At 38.7% G+C, this 17,705-nt stretch overlaps 1 pseudogene; it reads right to left on the bottom strand.

The window, feature by feature from the left end:
- The window catches only part of LOC126033394 (CCHC-type zinc finger nucleic acid binding protein-like), a 29,444-nt pseudogene extending 14,397 nt beyond the window's left edge, over window positions 1-15,047 (bottom strand).
- Between the last annotated feature and the right edge of the window lie 2,658 nt (window positions 15,048-17,705).

Genomic DNA, 17,705 nt, shown 5'->3' on the forward strand with positions numbered 1-17,705 from the left:
CTTCTCTTATAGCACCCATTCTTTCCCTTTCAGTAACAAAATCTGCCTCATGCCCTTTATCCAATCTTGTCACCAAATAGCCTGAAAGCTCTCTGTTTATCTTGTTAGGCATTGAGAATTATGTCTCCAAAGGTCAAGGCAGCTGATCCCAGTCCCTGTTTATTAAGCAGGAGGCTTCTGAGAAGTCAGATATCCTCACCTTAAGCACAAAATGATAATGTGAGTTCCTGTGTGCTTATGTTGTGAATTGGATTGGATTAATATAATAAATAGAAACAGAGGAACGAAGCACTCAAGTCCTTGGGAAATTTACCTGGTTATCACTTTAAGGGGCTGGAGCAGGGGCCATAGACTCACCCAGCAGCAATAGCAGAGGCATCCGAGCAGCAACAGAGTCAAGAGTAGGCCTGCTATGAGCAATGCTTGGACGGATGCATCCTCAAGTGATGGAGCCTGTAGGAAAGCATAGATTTACTCAGCAGCAATAGCTGGGTAAATAAATGCAATAGAGCAGTGGCAGTGACACAATCAAGAGACTGCATACATTGAGCAGTGGTTGGAGGTTATTCACTACATTTGTTGGTCCACCACCACCACCACCACCTTGGGGTGCCAGGGGATTTGGAATATTCATTTTTTATGAAGGCTGCTGTATATCCTCCTCTGTGGCTACTTTGATCTCTAGAGTCACTTCTGTAATAATTGTGGATTCTTTAGTTGTCATGGTTATAATGCTGAATGCTGTGGTCTCTTGTGTGAGAACTAATGAGTTGTGGGAACTGTGGTCTTCAATATAGTGATATTTGTGGGTTCTGCAGTTTACTTAAAATTTATTCTAAGGGACTTAGTGGTGGCACAGTGGTAGGGTGTTTGCCTTGCATGCAGCTGACCTAGGACAGACCTTGGTTCAATCCCCCGGTATCCCATATGGGCCCCCAAACCAGGAGTGATTTCTGAGCACATAGATAGGACTAACACCTGAGTGTCACCAATGTGGCCCAAAAACCAAAAAAATATTTTAAGTTTAAGCACATTTTACAAGTTTGTTCATGATATAGTTTTTTTTTAAACAGATAGAGTTGTTCATAACAATTACATTCATACAATGTACAACAAAAATTCCCACCACCAATGTCTTCAGTTTTCTTTTCTTTTTAAATATCTTTAATTAAGCACCATGATTACAAACATGTTTGTGGTTGGTTTTTAGTTATAAAAAAAGAACACCCTCCTTCACCAGTCAAGCATTTCCACCACCACTTGCCTTGCCCATGCTAACTTAGAAAAGGACCACGGTTTGATACCCTGGCTTCATATGGTCCCTCAAGCCAGGAGTGATTTCTGAGCACATAGCCATGAGTAAGCTCTGAGCATCACAAGGTTGGCCCCCCCCCAAATCAAAAACCCTCCAAAACCACATTTTCATCAGCAGTGCCCTCCAACTCTCTTCTACCTTAGCTCTTGCCTGTATTTGAAACAGGCATTCTACTTCTTTCACTTACTAACATTGTCATGCTAATTGTCAGTGAAGTTATTTCTCTAACTGCACTCACCACTCTTCGTGGTGAGCTTCATAGTGTGAGCTAGTCTTTCCAGCCCTCATCTCTATTGTCTCTAGTTATTATTACAATAATGTCTTTTATTTTCTTAAAGTCCACAGATGAGTGAGACTATTCTGTGTCTATCACTCTTCTTCTGACTTATTTTACTCAGCATAATACTTTCCATGTCCATACATGTATAGGAAAATTTCATGACTTCATCTTTCCTGATGGCTGCATAGTATTTATTGTGTAAATGTACCACAGTTTCTTGAGCTACTCATTTGTTGTTGGGCATCTAGGTTGTTTCTACATTCTGGCTATTGTAAATAGCACTGCAATGAAAATAAGTGTGCAGAAGACATTTTTGTATTGTGTTTTTGTGTTCCTAGGGTTTATCCCTAGGGGGGGTATAGCTGGATCATTCTCTCACTCTCCCTGATGTCCTCCTCCCTCCCACCTACCTCTCCCTCTGACTCTTCACACTTTCTTCTTTGACATTAGTTTGCACTACTGTTAAAGAAAGGATGAAATGCATGTAACTTTATCCCCTTGTAGTACCCAGTTCTTGTCCAGTGTGATCAGTTCCAGCTATCACTCTCACTAAACTCTTTCTATTCTAACTGCACTAGCCATTCTTTGTGGCAGTAGTTTCCTTTGAATGTCAGTGTTGGTTCTAAAGTGGGTTGTGTAACTTCTTCCTACATACTCATTACCACTATCCCACTAGGAATTCCAAGTATGCACACCTAGCTCTTGCTAGATTGCTATTCTGAGTGATAACTTCAGTACTAGAAGCCTGTATGGTGTCCAAACAACCACTACGGTGATTGGGAAACTCGTCAGAGCTGCTGCTGCATAACTTTGTCAAGGAAATCTGGAATTTTCCACGAAGAGACAGCTGTATGACTTTATTAATTATACAGGGAGTTTAAAGGACACAAAGTTCTACAGATGCACAGAGGAGTATTCTAGATCTATGAAGAGGAGTCAGTGAAGATAAAAGCAAGAGACTTCACTCCATGTGCTTAGAGACTAGGTTTTCTTGTCTCCCAGTTCTAATTTTGAACAATGCCACTCAAATTTTAACATTTTTTCACACACGTAACAGGACAGAAAAAAAATAGTTGTGAAATTTTAGAGTGAGTTTATAAAGATTCCTGATAGGCCTGGTTTATGCACGTGTTAATTGGAGCATAATATTTGAGTTACCAATACACATATACAAGTTGTCTGCATGCTTCTTTACACAAGCTAAGATGTCCTTTCCCAAAACATGTGATCTGCTCCTATGAAGTAGGAGGGGTGATGATAGAATTATTTTTCATAAAAAAAGGCTGAGAGCAGCATAGAGCTATGGAGCTGTGCCATTCTGGATCTCAGTCACAATACTATTTCTGAGGGCCTTTCTAATTTTGTGTTGTTTAGTTTGTCTCATGGTGGGACAATGCAAAGTCATGATGGTCAAGTGTAAAGTCAGGTTTCTATATTCAGAGAGCATGTCTGACTAAATGTAGACAGACTCAGAGGAGTGTTAGCACTGAAGTACCCTAACATGTTATTACTGAGCATAAGGCTTTTTCTCCAGAGTATCTCTCTCAAGCTCAAATACCCTTGAATTATCTTTTTGATTTTTGTAATAAAAATGCCAGGGTGATGCAGAGTAATTCACACTGGGAATTATTATTATTATTTTCTGTTAAAACATTTTTAATAATTTTTATTGTGATCAAAGTGAATCACAAGTCTTTCAAAGTAATATTTAAGGTAGATAGTGACAAAAAATTAGGGCATTCCCATCACTAGTGTTGTCCTCCCTCCACCCTTGTTCCCAGCATGCATCCCATACCTCCCTTCTTTGCCCCTTGGACTGCTAGTGTGAGAGGTCTCCTTTGTGTAGAGCTTGCTGTAGATTGGGTATCGATTCAGGTGTTGTTCATTTTGGGTTTGGTTCTTAAGTCTTGTCATTCTTTATTTCCATTCAATGTTCGTATGATTGGTTGTTCCTGATACCATCTCCCCCCCTCAAGTTATGAGGGAGAACAAAATGATTCAAGTTCTGTGGTTTTGTTGGAAAGAAGAGAAAATAAAAGCACTGGGGGAATCCATCTAGAGGCTATAAATATCAATTCAGAAGAAGAAAGAAAAAAAAAGAAAAAAACAAAATAAAAAAATAACAAGCAATGACAAAAAACACAGCAGCAGCAACAATAAATCATCACCAAAACCATAATCACAAGAAAGAAAAGAAAGCCATTAAAGGACTGGTGTGATAAGGCTTTTGTTGTTGTTGTTGTTGTTGTTTTGTGTTTTGTTTTTTGCATAGGCACAATAAGTATTGGAAGTATGGGAAATTAGAGGAAATTCCCTTGGCCTAGGAGATATAGAGTTTCTCCACCCTTGAAGCATACTGTCATGGGAGCAACTACGGGCTTCATACACACTCATTCTGAAACCTCATGGTCTTTTTATGGTGCCAGGAAACTTTCTGCTCAGTTGTGGATGACAAAATCAGTCTTCTGTAGCTAGAGATCTTGGTATTTCAATGAGTCATAGGACCAATGTCTAGGATAGAGTCTTTTGTATGGTTCTAGAAGATTTGTTCCATCACGTTTGTTGTAGTCAGTAATTAGTAGTCTGTAATTAGTGATCTTGATTTTTGCAGAGAACCTAGGTTGAAGCCTAGGATAGACTCTTTACTAATGGCTCCAGAAGTTCTGATCAGTCACTGTTGTCAAAGTCAGAACTCTGGGATTAGAGATATTGGTTTTTGTACACATCCTAGGCTGAAGTATAGGCTAGGTTCTTTCTTTTTTTTTTAAATTTTGATTTATTTTGGGGTGGGATTGGGTCACACATGGCAGCACTCAGGGGTTACTCCTGGCTCTACACTCAGAAACCATTTCTGGCAGGCTCCGGGGACCATATGGGATGCCGGGATTTGAACCACCTTCCTTCAGCGTCTAAGGCAAACGCCCTACCACTGCGCTATTTCTCAGGCCCCAGGCTAGGATCTTTCTTATTGGTCCCAGGAAAATTTCTGCCCAGTAGTGATTGTCATAGTCTGTCTTCTGTAATTAGTGTTCTTGATTTTTGCACAGATCAAAGGATGGTGTGTCTTCTGATTTCATTTTACCGTTAGGTAATGCGATAGGGAATCTTTCTTGGATCAAGTTTTTGCTGTTTCCTCATTGTCAGGTTGTTATATCAATTTGTCCCAAGATGGTGCCAGAGCAGTATTAGGGATTTCCAAACTGGGAATTATTGCCTTTACTCCAAGGTGTCTCTCTATTAGGTAAAATTCAGCTTGCCCCTTTTATTGTCTGACACAGCCATGAAGGAAATAGAAATGCAGAATAAAGAGTTATTTCTACTAACTACTAGAGCAGGAGTGTGAGGAGTGGTATCATTTAAATATTTTGATTGGCTATTAATTTTCACAAATATATGTTTTACATTGTTAAGTGAAAAAGTTCTTTTTTTCCTTCAGATTGACAGCTGACTGCATGATCCTGTATATAGCATTAAGATAAGAAACAATGTATGCAGTGCTATATGTGTTTTAAATGTCCCGATGGTTAGTTTTGTGGCTTCCAGGTTTTTTTTTTCTTCAGAAATGAGTCCAAGTGACTCTTTATATCCCTGTACTAGAGGGACAAATTGTTACTTTTATCCTAATATTTATCCTAAGCTAATGAATATTTAGAAGCATATCGTATAGTCTTCACATATGGTATGCTTTTTTCAGTTCAATGTAATTATTTCAGCATACTATTGAGAACATACTGTTCATTATTGACATTTAGTACATTGTTTTAAATTTATTGTTATTTTAGGTTTGGTCAAGTTTTATTGATCTATATCATTGATCTATTTATTGATCTATATCATTGTTTGTCAGAAATATTGGCCGAAAATTTCCTTTTGAGTAAAAAAATTCTTTGTCTAGAGAGATGAGGGCTGGTAGGTGCAGCTCATGACATGAAGCTCACCACATAGAGTGATGAGTTCAGTTAGAGAAATAACTACACTGAGAACTATCATAACAATGTGAATGAATGAGGGAAGTAGAAAGCCTGTTTCAAGTACAGGTGTGGGTGGGGTGGGGAGGAGGGAAATCTGGGAAATTGGTGATGGGAATCTTGCACTGGTGAAGGAGGATGTTCTTTACATGACTGTAATCATACAACTACAATCATATTTGTAATCATGGTGTTTAAATAAAGATAATTTAACAATAAAAAATTCCTTGTCTGCTTTTTTTAAAAGAAGCCCTCTCTTCTGTATTCATTCATTCATTCATTCATTCATTCATTCATTCATTATTTTTTTGGTTTTTGGTCCACATCTGGCAGCTTTCAGGGGTTACTCCTGGCTCTGTGCTCAGAAATGGCTCCTGGCAGGGTCGGGGGGGACTATATGGGATGCTGGGGACCCAACATGGTCCATCCCAGTTGGTTACATGCAAGGCAAGATGGACTACATACTTCTGGGCTAATTCTTTGGCTCCATTTTTCCCCTTGTTTTTTGTTTTGGGGTCACACCTGGCAGTGTTCAGGGCTACTCCTAGCTCTACTCTCAGAAATCACTCCTGGCAGGCTCAGGGGACCATATGGGATGCCGGTATTTGAACCACCGTCCTTCTGCATGCAAGACAAACACTCTACCTCCATGCTATCTCTCCGGCCCCGATTTTTGTATTTTTATAAGGTTGGCTTTATAGGTCAGGAAGGATTCCTGTTTTTTTTTGTTTTTGTTTTTGGTATTCAGGCTATTCTTTTTTTTGGCAGGGGGAGGCTACACCCCAGGACACTCAGAGGTTACTCCTGGCTTGCTCCTGGCCTGGGGACCACATGGGACTCTGAGGGATCGAACTTTGGTCAGTTCTTCCTGGGTCAGCCGCGTGGAAGGCAAACACCTTACCACTGTGCCATCACTCTGGCCCCTATTCAGACCATTCTTAAGACTTAATTCTAATTCTGCTCCTTAGGGACATTCCTGAGTGTCAGGAGACTATGTTCTGTAGATAAGCTCATAGTGGTGTCAGAGTATGTGAGGAAAACACCCTACTCTCTGTACTATCCAGCCTTTATTTATTTGATATTTTTGAATAGCCAAGTAATTAGATAATTAATTTGAAGTTTTCTAGAATGATGAGTTTATCTGGATCTGAGATTTTGTTCTTTAGGAGACTTGTAATTACTGTTTAAATCTTATTCATGATTGGCTTGTTTAAGTTTTAAACTTTCTCCGGTTTCAATCTTGGGAGGTTGAATGATTTTAAGGCACCCATGTCTTTCTTCTGAGAGTATATGCATAGAGTTGTCCATAGTAACCCATTATGGTTATATGCATTTCAGAGTTATATGTCACAGTATTTCTTCTTTAATCTCTGATTCAGTTTATTGTAATTATTTTCCTTACTGGTCTAGCTAAAGGTTTTTCAATTTTTTTTAATTGAAAAAAACCAGTCCTGGGGCTGGAGAGATAGCCTGGAGGTAAGGTGTTTGCCTTGCATGCAGAATGTCGGTAGTTCAAATTTCAGCATCCCATATGGCCCTCCGAGCCTGCTAGGAGCAATTTCTGAGCATAGAGCCAGGAGTAACCCCTGAGCACTGCCGGGTGTGACCCAAAAAAAAAAAAACCAGTCCTGTCTTCACTGATGCTTTCAATCATTTTCTTGATTTCTAGACCATAGATTTCCACACTAATTTTTATTTCTTTCTTTATAATTACCTGAGAACATGGTTGTTTTCTATTTTATCAAGCTATGAGATTATATTATTGATTTTCACCTTTCTTATTTCCTAACATCAGCCTATATTGCTAACTATTAAACTGCTTTTGTTGTATCCCATAGCTTTCGATAATATAAAAAAGGTCATATACCCTGATCCTGTGAACACAGTCTAGTTTAATATATGCAAATAAGTTAATGTACAGTGCAAACTAAATTAAAAGATATGTAAAAAGCGTGATATTAATTAATGCAGTTAAATAATTTAAAAAGAATCAATATTTATACATGATAAAAGTTTTTCAAGAAAATGGGGATAAAATGAATATACCTCGAGTGAATAATGGGTCATATGCATGCTAACAAACCAACAGCCAACATCTTGCTTCATTGCAAAAATTTGAAAGTCTTCCTCTTGACATCATTTATTAGGCAAGGATGTCCACTTTCTCCTGTACATTATTGTCTTTGAAAACCTTGTAATGCTAGCTCTGAATTCGAGATCCTTCCTACAAAGACCACTAAGGAGATGAACAGCACTGAAATAAGGCATGGGAGTCATGCTGAGGTCATCCCTCTCAGGGAATGATCCTTACTAATGGGCCTCAGGATCTGTGTCAGCTGAAGTAGTAGAGAAGGGGCTCAGGAGCCTGTCCACCTGCAGGCCCTACAGTGTTGCTAGCTTATCTCACAGTTTTGGTACATGCCCTTGAAGTTCCTGAAACTGGCTGTTTTGGCCTAGTATTTGTTCCTTAAAACTTGAGCCTCTCATGGCTATACTTAGGTGTTGGGAACTGACTTGTTTGAGGACATTTTGCGGTTCTTTCTGCCATAGCCCAGCTTTTCACCTAAAAGCAATATGCAGTCTTGCTGCAAATTTTTGAGCTAAGAGAAAAGAATGTGCAGCTGCAGGACATAATTTAGCTCTAAGCCCGGAGGAGAGTAAAAACTGCCTGGTACAGTTATCAGAAACTAGGCCCCATTCCTTAAGACCACATTCCGGAGTGAATTAGGCTGTTTTCAATAAGTATATGCTACATTGTCTGTTCAAGATCACTGAGACAAGCACATCTTGCACCATTTCCTGATAGTCAAGCAATTAGGAATGCAGCTAGAAGGACACTAAAAGTTTCCATTGAAACAGCACGTTCAGCATAGCTTGAAGGTCATCCAGCCCCCTAGCCCACTGTCCATTTCGCGCCAAAAGTATGATTGACAGCACCTTTGTACTGCCCCCTTCTCCTTCACTATAAAAGAAGGAGTTGTATTTCAATAAACGCCTTTGAGCAGTGAGATATTGCCTTAGGTCTTTATTATTAACCTCTCTCAGATTTTTTACAGGTGTGGTTGTTCTTCTACCCAGCAAAATAGGAGTGCGGTTGTCTGAGAAGCCTTCCCAGCAAATTCCTGCTGGCCGGGCCCCCCTGGGGGGCTTCTGGACCCTGCATTTTGGCGCCCAACGCTGGGCTCGAAGATCACCGCCACACTCCGAACGACTATAGGTCGGCGAGTCCGGAGCTGTTTCATAAATCGCAGGAAATACCTCATCAGGGTAAGCGTTGAAACGAGTTAGCCTTAATCAAAAATTTAAACTGCAGTTTTTTCAGTCGTTCTGATCACCGCCCCTGATTGGCTTTTGGGGCTTCACCCATAGGATACGCTACCATGGGTGTTTTCGTTGAGTACTGAACTTAAATTCATTAAATATATACAGTCTGAGTTGAAAGCCAGACATGTAGAGGTTACCAAAAAAGATATTTGTAATTTTTTAATGTTTGTTCATGATGTTTGCCAGAAATCTAGTGTTCCTGGGCTCCCTCTTACTCTGACTCTGTCTCTCAGTTTCCTTCCTCTTCTGACCCTTCATCTTTACTTCTGCCGCTGCACCCTCTGTGCAAAATCCTAAACAGCCCTTCACTTCCCTAGTCTCAGCTCCGTCCCTGTTCCACCAAAACCTTTACTCCCCTCACCACCCTCCCCTCCTTAGCCAGCAATTGCAACAATACAAAGCCTTTAATTAAAAAAGCCACACAGCTGTTTCAAGCCGTGTGACCCCAGCCCCTTACACGCTCTCCTGCTTGAAATCTATTGGGGGCGGCGCTGTCTCCCCGCTGAAAAGCTGAACTCTTGCAAAGTTAACTTTTTCTCCGCAGTAAAATCTTTCCTTCCAGCAAGCAAGCACACATTCTAATCTCTGAGCTCATCGCTGGCTTCACCTTAAAGGGACAGCGCCCATTTTCCAAATCCCAGCTTAAACCCGGTTCCACACGTGGCAACAAACTTTTGCTACTCCCCCCCCCCCCCCTCTTGGCCATGCGGCAGCTTCAGCAAAATTCAGCGAGCAGGGCGAAAACCTCCCATCCCTTACTATACAAATGCCTATCTTCCCTCAGGCTTTTATAATTGTCTCTCTGGTGCTACAAATGTTCCTTTTTTCCTGAGTTGGGATGCCTAAGTTGAAATGTTTTTCTAAATATAAAGGCCACAGTTGGTAAAATTAAAAAGTCTTAAATGTGTTACAAAATGTCATAAAAAGTTCTTTAACCTATGCAAAGGTCATGTATGTGTGGCAATACTTTGTACCTGTTTTTTTTTTTTTTTTTTTTTTTTTTGTTTTTGTTTTTGTTTTTTGGGCCACACCCGGCGGTGCTCATGGGTTACTCCTGGCTGTCTGCTCAGAAATAGCTCCTGGCAGGCACGGGGGACCATATGGGACACCGGGATTCGAACCAACCACCTTTGGTCCTGGATCGGCTGCTTGCAAGGCAAACGCCGCTGTGCTATCTCCGGGCCCTTTGTACCTGTTTTTAAAACTGTAAGTTTCTCTGTACCTAAGTGCAAAACATAAAAAAAAAAAAATTATTTTTAATCTTAAAAGTATATGAAGTTTGTAAAGTGGTTCAGGTCATGGGCATTTTTTAATAGTTTAAGCTCCTTAATCTGCGTTTAAATGTTTCTCATATTTTGTCTTTTTAATTGCTCTTTCCTCTCCATGTTTGCTATTCAAATCTAATAGTCAAATAACATTTTGTAACATTTTTAACTTTGTTTTTGAGGAATAATTTGTAAATATAACACAGGTGTCTTTCTTACCTCTGCATTGGAAAAAAAAAAGCAAAACTCCTTTGTTAAAATTACTGCACATGTTTAGAAAGTTAATTTTTTAAAAACTAAAATAATACAAGTGAGCAAAATAAGTTGGTCAGCTTTACTTAACAATAATGTGTAAACATTCCAAAACTCTAAGCTAAGCCTAAGCTCTTTTGAATGCATATAAATATAGCAAAATAGCATTGCCATTTGAAAAACTTAAACCAAATAATCTAAACCTTAAAAGTGGTTAGGCAGTTCAAATAGTGGCATAAAAGCCATTTCAATAACAAAAACAATATAATAACTAGTTAAATAAATTTGTTCATAAATTATTGTTCATAAACTTAAACCTTAAGTAGCTTTATTTCTTTTCTTAATTTCAAGCTTAATTTTAAACTCAGAGGTAAGTACAAATAATTTTGCATTTTCCAAGTTTAATCTTAAGTTGTCTCTGTTCATGTTGTGGTTAGCCCTTTTTAAAATAATATTGTTAATTAGTATCATAAAAGTAACTAAATTTTATAAGCAAATTAACAAGTATTAAAAATAATTTTGGTCTTAAGCTCTAGGTGTGTAAATGCATCAAATGTCTTTAACTATATTTTATAATGTCTAAACATTTTGTTAATTTGGTATCTAATATTTTTTACAAATTATTCACTTTAAGTCTTCAAAGTAAAAACAGTTGTTTTTTAAAGTCAGTTTTTTATACCTTTAATAATCATAGTTCATGCTCTTGTGTTTAATCATAAAAATTTTAACACTTTATTACAGCTGTTTTACTATTCTACTGTAAAACCAATTTATAACAAACCTGTTTCTTTACAGCAAATGATATCATACTTCAAAGTAAAAACTCCTTCTACAGCGCTCATTTTTTAACTGCTAACATTTTCCTTCATGATTTAAACTTCAAATTAAAATTGTTTTAAAAATGTTTTGTGTTAAAGCTAAACCTTAAAATTTATTTTCAGCAGTTCCACTCCAGCTACGTTAACAATTTTTTACAAACATGCCGGCTAAATATTTAAAAGCGCTTGTCAATTTTTCCAATGCAAATTTTGAATAAGTCCTCTTGTCTGTTCATGTGTGTGTGTTATGCGTGAAAGTGGCCACAATGTTGTGTTTCGTGTTTGTTCTGTCTGTCTATTTGTTATTTTTGCATTTCATATAAATACAATTTTTAAAGCCTTATCCATTTTTAAAATTTCAATTAATTTTTTTTTAACCTGGCTTAGTCTAGTCATCTAACTAACTGTAAAATCCTGCTAAAAATCCTGTGCTAAGCTAGCTTTGTTCTATCAGCATGGCAAAAAAGGTAGGGGATGGTAAACCCCGAAAATTTCTCAAATGGCCATCAGGAATAATTTTTCCCTGGAGAATTTTTGGACTTTGCAATCCCCAGTTTTTCTGCTATGTGTAGTTAAGGCCAATAGAATAAGGCCAAATGTGGCTAGAGAAAGAAGCATCTAGCTTTAAAATAATAACTAATAAGTTTAAGAAAAATCATTTAAGTTCAGTTTAAAGGCTTTTGAACAATTGGCTATCATTAATTATAAGATTTTTTAAAAGTGCTAAAGTCTGGCAAAAGTCAGAAGGCATTCCTGTGGCATTCAAAAGTAATCATTTTACCTCCTGCCAAGTTGTTTTCTTATAGACCTCCTACAGCTTCCTGCAGTCCTATCTTCACCCACTTCAAAACAGCCTGTCACCCCCTGCTAGCCCACCATTCCTGCCGGACCTGTTTCTAACTGACTCTGCCTAAAGAAAATGCTGAAATTGGTACTCTGCCTGGCTGTCCTTGATGCCCACTGCCACCAACCACCCCCTTCGCACCAAGGCTTCATTAATTTGTTTGCTCCACTTCACTCTCCCTTGCAAGACGATGACAACACCTCTGGTTCCTTCTCTTCACCCTTTGCTGCCCATGCTGTCCTCCGGACCCCCCTCCTCTTCTCAGCTCATCCTTGTCATGATCAACGCTTCCGCCCTCCGTCCAAACGCAGACGCCTTCGGTACCTGCTATTCACCCACCTCGAACCTCATCTTGCAGATGGCCAACGCCTCCACCATCACTGACCCTGCCTATCTGCTATTCATCTCAACCGCCCTTCTGCTTTGGTAACCCCCTGCCTGTCTCTGACCCCTTCGCTCTGCAATCCAGCCCCAAGCCTCACTTCAGCATCACCTTCAAACAGGTGGTGAAACTTGAACTTTGCCTTTTGGTACCCAATATAATTCCCCCTATTGAAAATTGTAATCAAATTCTTGTCATTAATTCCTCCTTTCAGTTCATAATTGCCCCCAATTTAACGTTTCTTGCCTGTTTCACTGGTTTATCTCCCCCATTGTTTCACATTTGTTTTTTCAGTCCTAAAACTACTGTGTTTTCATTGTTTTAATGCCTAACTTACCTGTCAAACCTGCTCTCACCCTAGCCTTAATCATAGGCCTGGGTGCTACCGCTGTAAGCACAATAATTTATTCATTGGTTCATACTCTAAAATCTGTCAATGCCTTAAGTATAACTGTTGTTAATAATGTTTACAAACTTAAACTAAGTTTACAACACTTAAAGCACATTGTTAAATCCCTAGCAAAGATAGTGCAGCAAAACCACCATGCTTTAATTTGGTTTCCTTTTTTTTGAAGAAAGGGGGAGTCTGTGTAGCCCTTAAGGAACAATGTTGTATTTTTAAAGACAAAACAGGTTTAGTTAGAGATAGCGTTCAACATATTGGTGATGGTATAAAAGATTTTGAAAAACATTTCGATGAAGAACAAGGTTGGTACCAGGATTGGTTTTTCTCTTCCCCTTGGTTCCACACAATCTTGTCCACCGTTGTGGGCCCTCTTATCAGCCTCATGCTGCTCTTTTCTCTTGGCCCATGGATTTTCCGCAAAATTACTGCCTTTATTAAAAACCAGGTAGATGAAAAGGCAAAAACCTCTATTCAGGTTAACTACCAGCGTCTAACCCCGCGTGACTCCTGTGAAAACTTGGCTTTAGTCACCAAGCCGCCTTTCCAGCCACTAAGTTTCCAGGAGATAGAGCGCATAGCTAACAGACGGAGCTCGCTCCGGCACTTGTGCTCTCGGCTGTGGAGACACCTACGACGGGATTAGCAAGGTCCCAGTTAGGGCACGGCCCTAAAAGGCTACAACGCATAATTCGGATCTCTGCGCACACCCACGGCGTTTGTAGCCACCTTTTAAATGCGGCTTTGGCCGTGTCCGACCTGGTCAAACCTTGTATGCCTAAGACACGGTTCTTCCACCCGCTCACGACTTTCCTTCTTTTATTAGAAGAGAAAGGGGGAGATGTTGGGAACTGACTTGTTTGAGGACATTTTGCGGTTCTTTCTGCCATAGCCCAGCTTTTCACCTAAAAGCAATATGCAGTCTTGCTGCAAATTTTTGAGCTAAGAGAAAAGAATGTGCAGCTGCAGGACATAATTTAGCTCTAAGCCCGGAGGAGAGTAAAAACTGCCTGGTACAGTTATCAGAAACTAGGCCCCATTCCTTAAGACCACATTCCGGAGTGAATTAGGCTGTTTTCAATAAGTATATGCTACATTGTCTGTTCAAGATCACTGAGACAAGCACATCTTGCACCATTTCCTGATAGTCAAGCAATTAGGAATGCAGCTAGAAGGACACTAAAAGTTTCCATTGAAACAGCACGTTCAGCATAGCTTGAAGGTCATCCAGCCCCCTAGCCCACTGTCCATTTCGCGCCAAAAGTATGATTGACAGCACCTTTGTACTGCCCCCTTCTCCTTCACTATAAAAGAAGGAGTTGTATTTCAATAAACGCCTTTGAGCAGTGAGATATTGCCTTAGGTCTTTATTATTAACCTCTCTCAGATTTTTTACAGGTGTGGTTGTTCTTCTACCCAGCAAAATAGGAGTGCGGTTGTCTGAGAAGCCTTCCCAGCAAATTCCTGCTGGCCGGGCCCCCCTGGGGGGCTTCTGGACCCTGCACTTAGGTTAACAGCAGAGCTAGGTTACAATAAATTCTAAATCAAACTTTAGATCCTAAAAGCAATGACAAATAAATAAGACAAATCAAAGGCATTCAGATTGGAAAAGAAATTAAACTTTCATTTAAACCTTTTCCAGAATTTGTGATAATATACATAAAAACTAAAGATTATACCAAAACAAACAAACTGAAGCAAACAAAAAAAAACTCTAAAGGCACATCCCCCATATAAATAGAGTGTTCTTCATGATGGACGTAATAGCATCACAGTGTGAGTGTGAGTTGAGTCTTACTTGTGGTTCGTTCAGTTTATTCCATCCTACTTTCAGTTCATTGAACATCCTCATCATTTCTTCTATAAAGCCCTTCTCAGAGAGGCCTATATAGACGGCCAGTACTTGTTGGGTCTTCAGAGATACCATCTTCATTCTCTAAGCATGGCAGGATTCTGCCTTATTTCCCCATTGTCTCCTTTAAGTGTGGTATTTTCATGTGCTGTGCTGGGGTTCATTGACTAGAAGAAATGTGTGGTCCCTCCGTGGCCACACTCCTCTAGTTGCATTGGTCTTTCTATGTAGTGGCCTGTCACAGGGATGGAGCAGCACTCACAGTTTACCTGTTTTCTCTGGTCTCCATTTACTTGCTGTACTTGTGGTTTACCTGGTGGCAGCAGTCTCCATGTGCTGGCCATGCTCGCGATTCATCTGATGCCACTGGTCTCCCTCTCGCTAGATCCATTCATAGGGGTGGGGCCATGCTTGGCGTGTCATCTGGAGGTGCAGGTCTCTATCTCGTGGTGCCCCATCTAAATGCTTCATTGTCTTATTTGCATTAATTTTAGTATTAATTGAATTTTTCTTCTATTTCAGAGATTTGGAGTCATTACTTGGCTTTATTTTGCATTCCCCTTTCCTACCTGTATTTATTCTCTGATCAAGTTATTCTTTTTTTTTGTTTTTTTGTTTTTTTTTGGTGTTCCTTTTTTTTTATTAGTGACATTAGGCCTGCATTGATTAGATCACATTATATGGGAGGTCTTTTGTGATTCTTTAGTGTAGTTTCCTTTATATTTGGAGTTTTTCTTTCTTGTTGCTGTATGGCTATCTTTGTATGTCTTGGTGTTGTTCTGTTTGAGTCAACTTTGTTTGGTAGTCATTGGGCCTCTTATATCTGTGCAAAAGCCAAACATAGATCCAGGAAGTTTTGTTATTTTTCTTCCCTTATCAGTTATTAATCCAACCAACAGAAATAGGAATCAACTTCAAATGTTCAGCATTCATAAATTCTATTATGACTGATTTCAAGTTCTCTGGGGGCAAAAAGAAGCACCAGAATAAGGGAATAAGTCTTCCAGTTAGTCACACAGTCCCAAGAAACTAAGGCAGAAACAGTGGCAGCAGGGTCCTCTTTGTGACTCAGAAGTGCCACTTTTGCACCCATTGTTGGTATTCCCTAAAAAGCGTGTGGCCACTCCACTTCTCTCAGAGGCAACACATTTCTTACAGTCAACAAGCTACACCAGAACACATAAAAACCTTCAGACTACAAAGGTTGCAGCGGAAAAGTAATGCAGAACCCCATCATGCTCAGTGATAAAGATGACATATATTATTGTATTGTATTATATTATTATATATATTATAATATAGATGATAAAGATATTATCATATAGTATATGGTTTGTTATAATATATGATATGCTAAAATAATATCTATGTAATTTAGACTATATCCTTATAGACTGTTATATAGATATTATTATAATATATAATTTATATTATATGTATAATATATATTTATTATATAGGTAGAAGTATATTATATAACATATGCAATAATATAAGCAATATCACATCTCTGATAAGGAGTTTAGAGAGGATATGATGAGGCTGTTCAAGGAACTCAAAGAAACCATGAAACTCAAAAGAAACCATAGAATAGCCAGCCGATAAGACTCGAGTATATGACAGCAGAAATAAAAAACTCAAACCAATATGACAGAACCAAAAATTTGGTAGGAGAAATGAAAAACGTACTAGTAGAGTAACCATTCATTACTGAACAGCCAGTGGATCAGAGTGGGATATATATGGAATCATCACTCACTTGTGGAGTATAAAAAATAGATAGTATGGTAATAAAACCAAAAGTAAATAGAGATGAGGGCCTGCAGGACTGGTCAATGGCAGAAAGTTTGCCACAAGGAGTGGAGAAGTGCAGTTGGGGCAAAGAGGGGCCACTATGATAATGATAGTTGGAAATGATTACTCGGGACAAGAACTGGGTGATACAAGGAGGTAAAGTGAAATTCAAGATACCACTTTAGTAGCAATATTGCAAACCACAGAGCTTATAAAAAAGGGAGAGAAAGAAAGAGAGAGAGAATTAGTATAGAGGCAGGCAAGGAAAAGGGAATAGCAAGGATGGAGAAGGAGGGAACCTGGGGACCTTGGTAATGGGAAATGGGTCCTGGTGAAAGATGGGTCTCTGGAATTTTATGCATGAATGTCAGTCAGGAAGCACTTTGTAACTCAAGGTGATTCAATTAAAATTTATTAAAAAATAGCAGTATTTCATGATTCCTACTGTTCCCTCTTTAATGTTTGCCTTGTTAACAGTACAGATAAAACTAAAGTGGACCCGATGAGAATAGGGTTCATGAAGCTTAACTTGTCTGTTATTAGTATAAATGGAATCATTTAAGCTGGGAAGTATTTTTCAGGGCTCACAAGAATATTGTCTCATCTTGAAGGATACGTATGGAACTGAAGGAACTGTAATTCCATTGGAGGGGTACCAGGGCGCCAGATGCAAGGTTAAGAATATGTGGGATGATTAAATTTATCTTTACAAAAGTTAAATTATGATTAATTTATAAATTATGGCAATGAAAACTAAAAATTATAAGTATTAATATTGTGTTAATATAATACACATTGCTAAAACAAAAGCCAAATAAGCAAAGGTCATGGAATATAGTACTCCCCCATATATTAGTGAATAAAATCAAAAGGTAAGACCTGGACTGTAGGACAAAATACAGCTAACCTAAGGAGAAAATGTAGGGTATTAATCATGAAATACTGCTCTCAAAAGATGATACTCTAAATTCCAGTACAAACTGACAACATGTGATTTTATTTTCTTCTTCTTCTTCTTCTTCTTCTTCTTCTTCTTCTTCTTCTTCTTCTTCTTCTTCTTCTTCTTCTTCTTCTTCTTCTTTCTTCTTCTTCTTCTTCTTCTTCTTCTTCTTCTTCTTCTTCTTCTTCTTCTTTTCCTTTAGAAATATGTTTTAAATATGTGTTTAATGCATTTTAAATCAATTTATGTAATGTTCCATTTTAGATAA

This window comes from Suncus etruscus, chromosome 17 (genome assembly GCF_024139225.1).
Source record: "Suncus etruscus isolate mSunEtr1 chromosome 17, mSunEtr1.pri.cur, whole genome shotgun sequence".
Lineage (NCBI taxonomy): Eukaryota > Metazoa > Chordata > Mammalia > Eulipotyphla > Soricidae > Suncus > Suncus etruscus.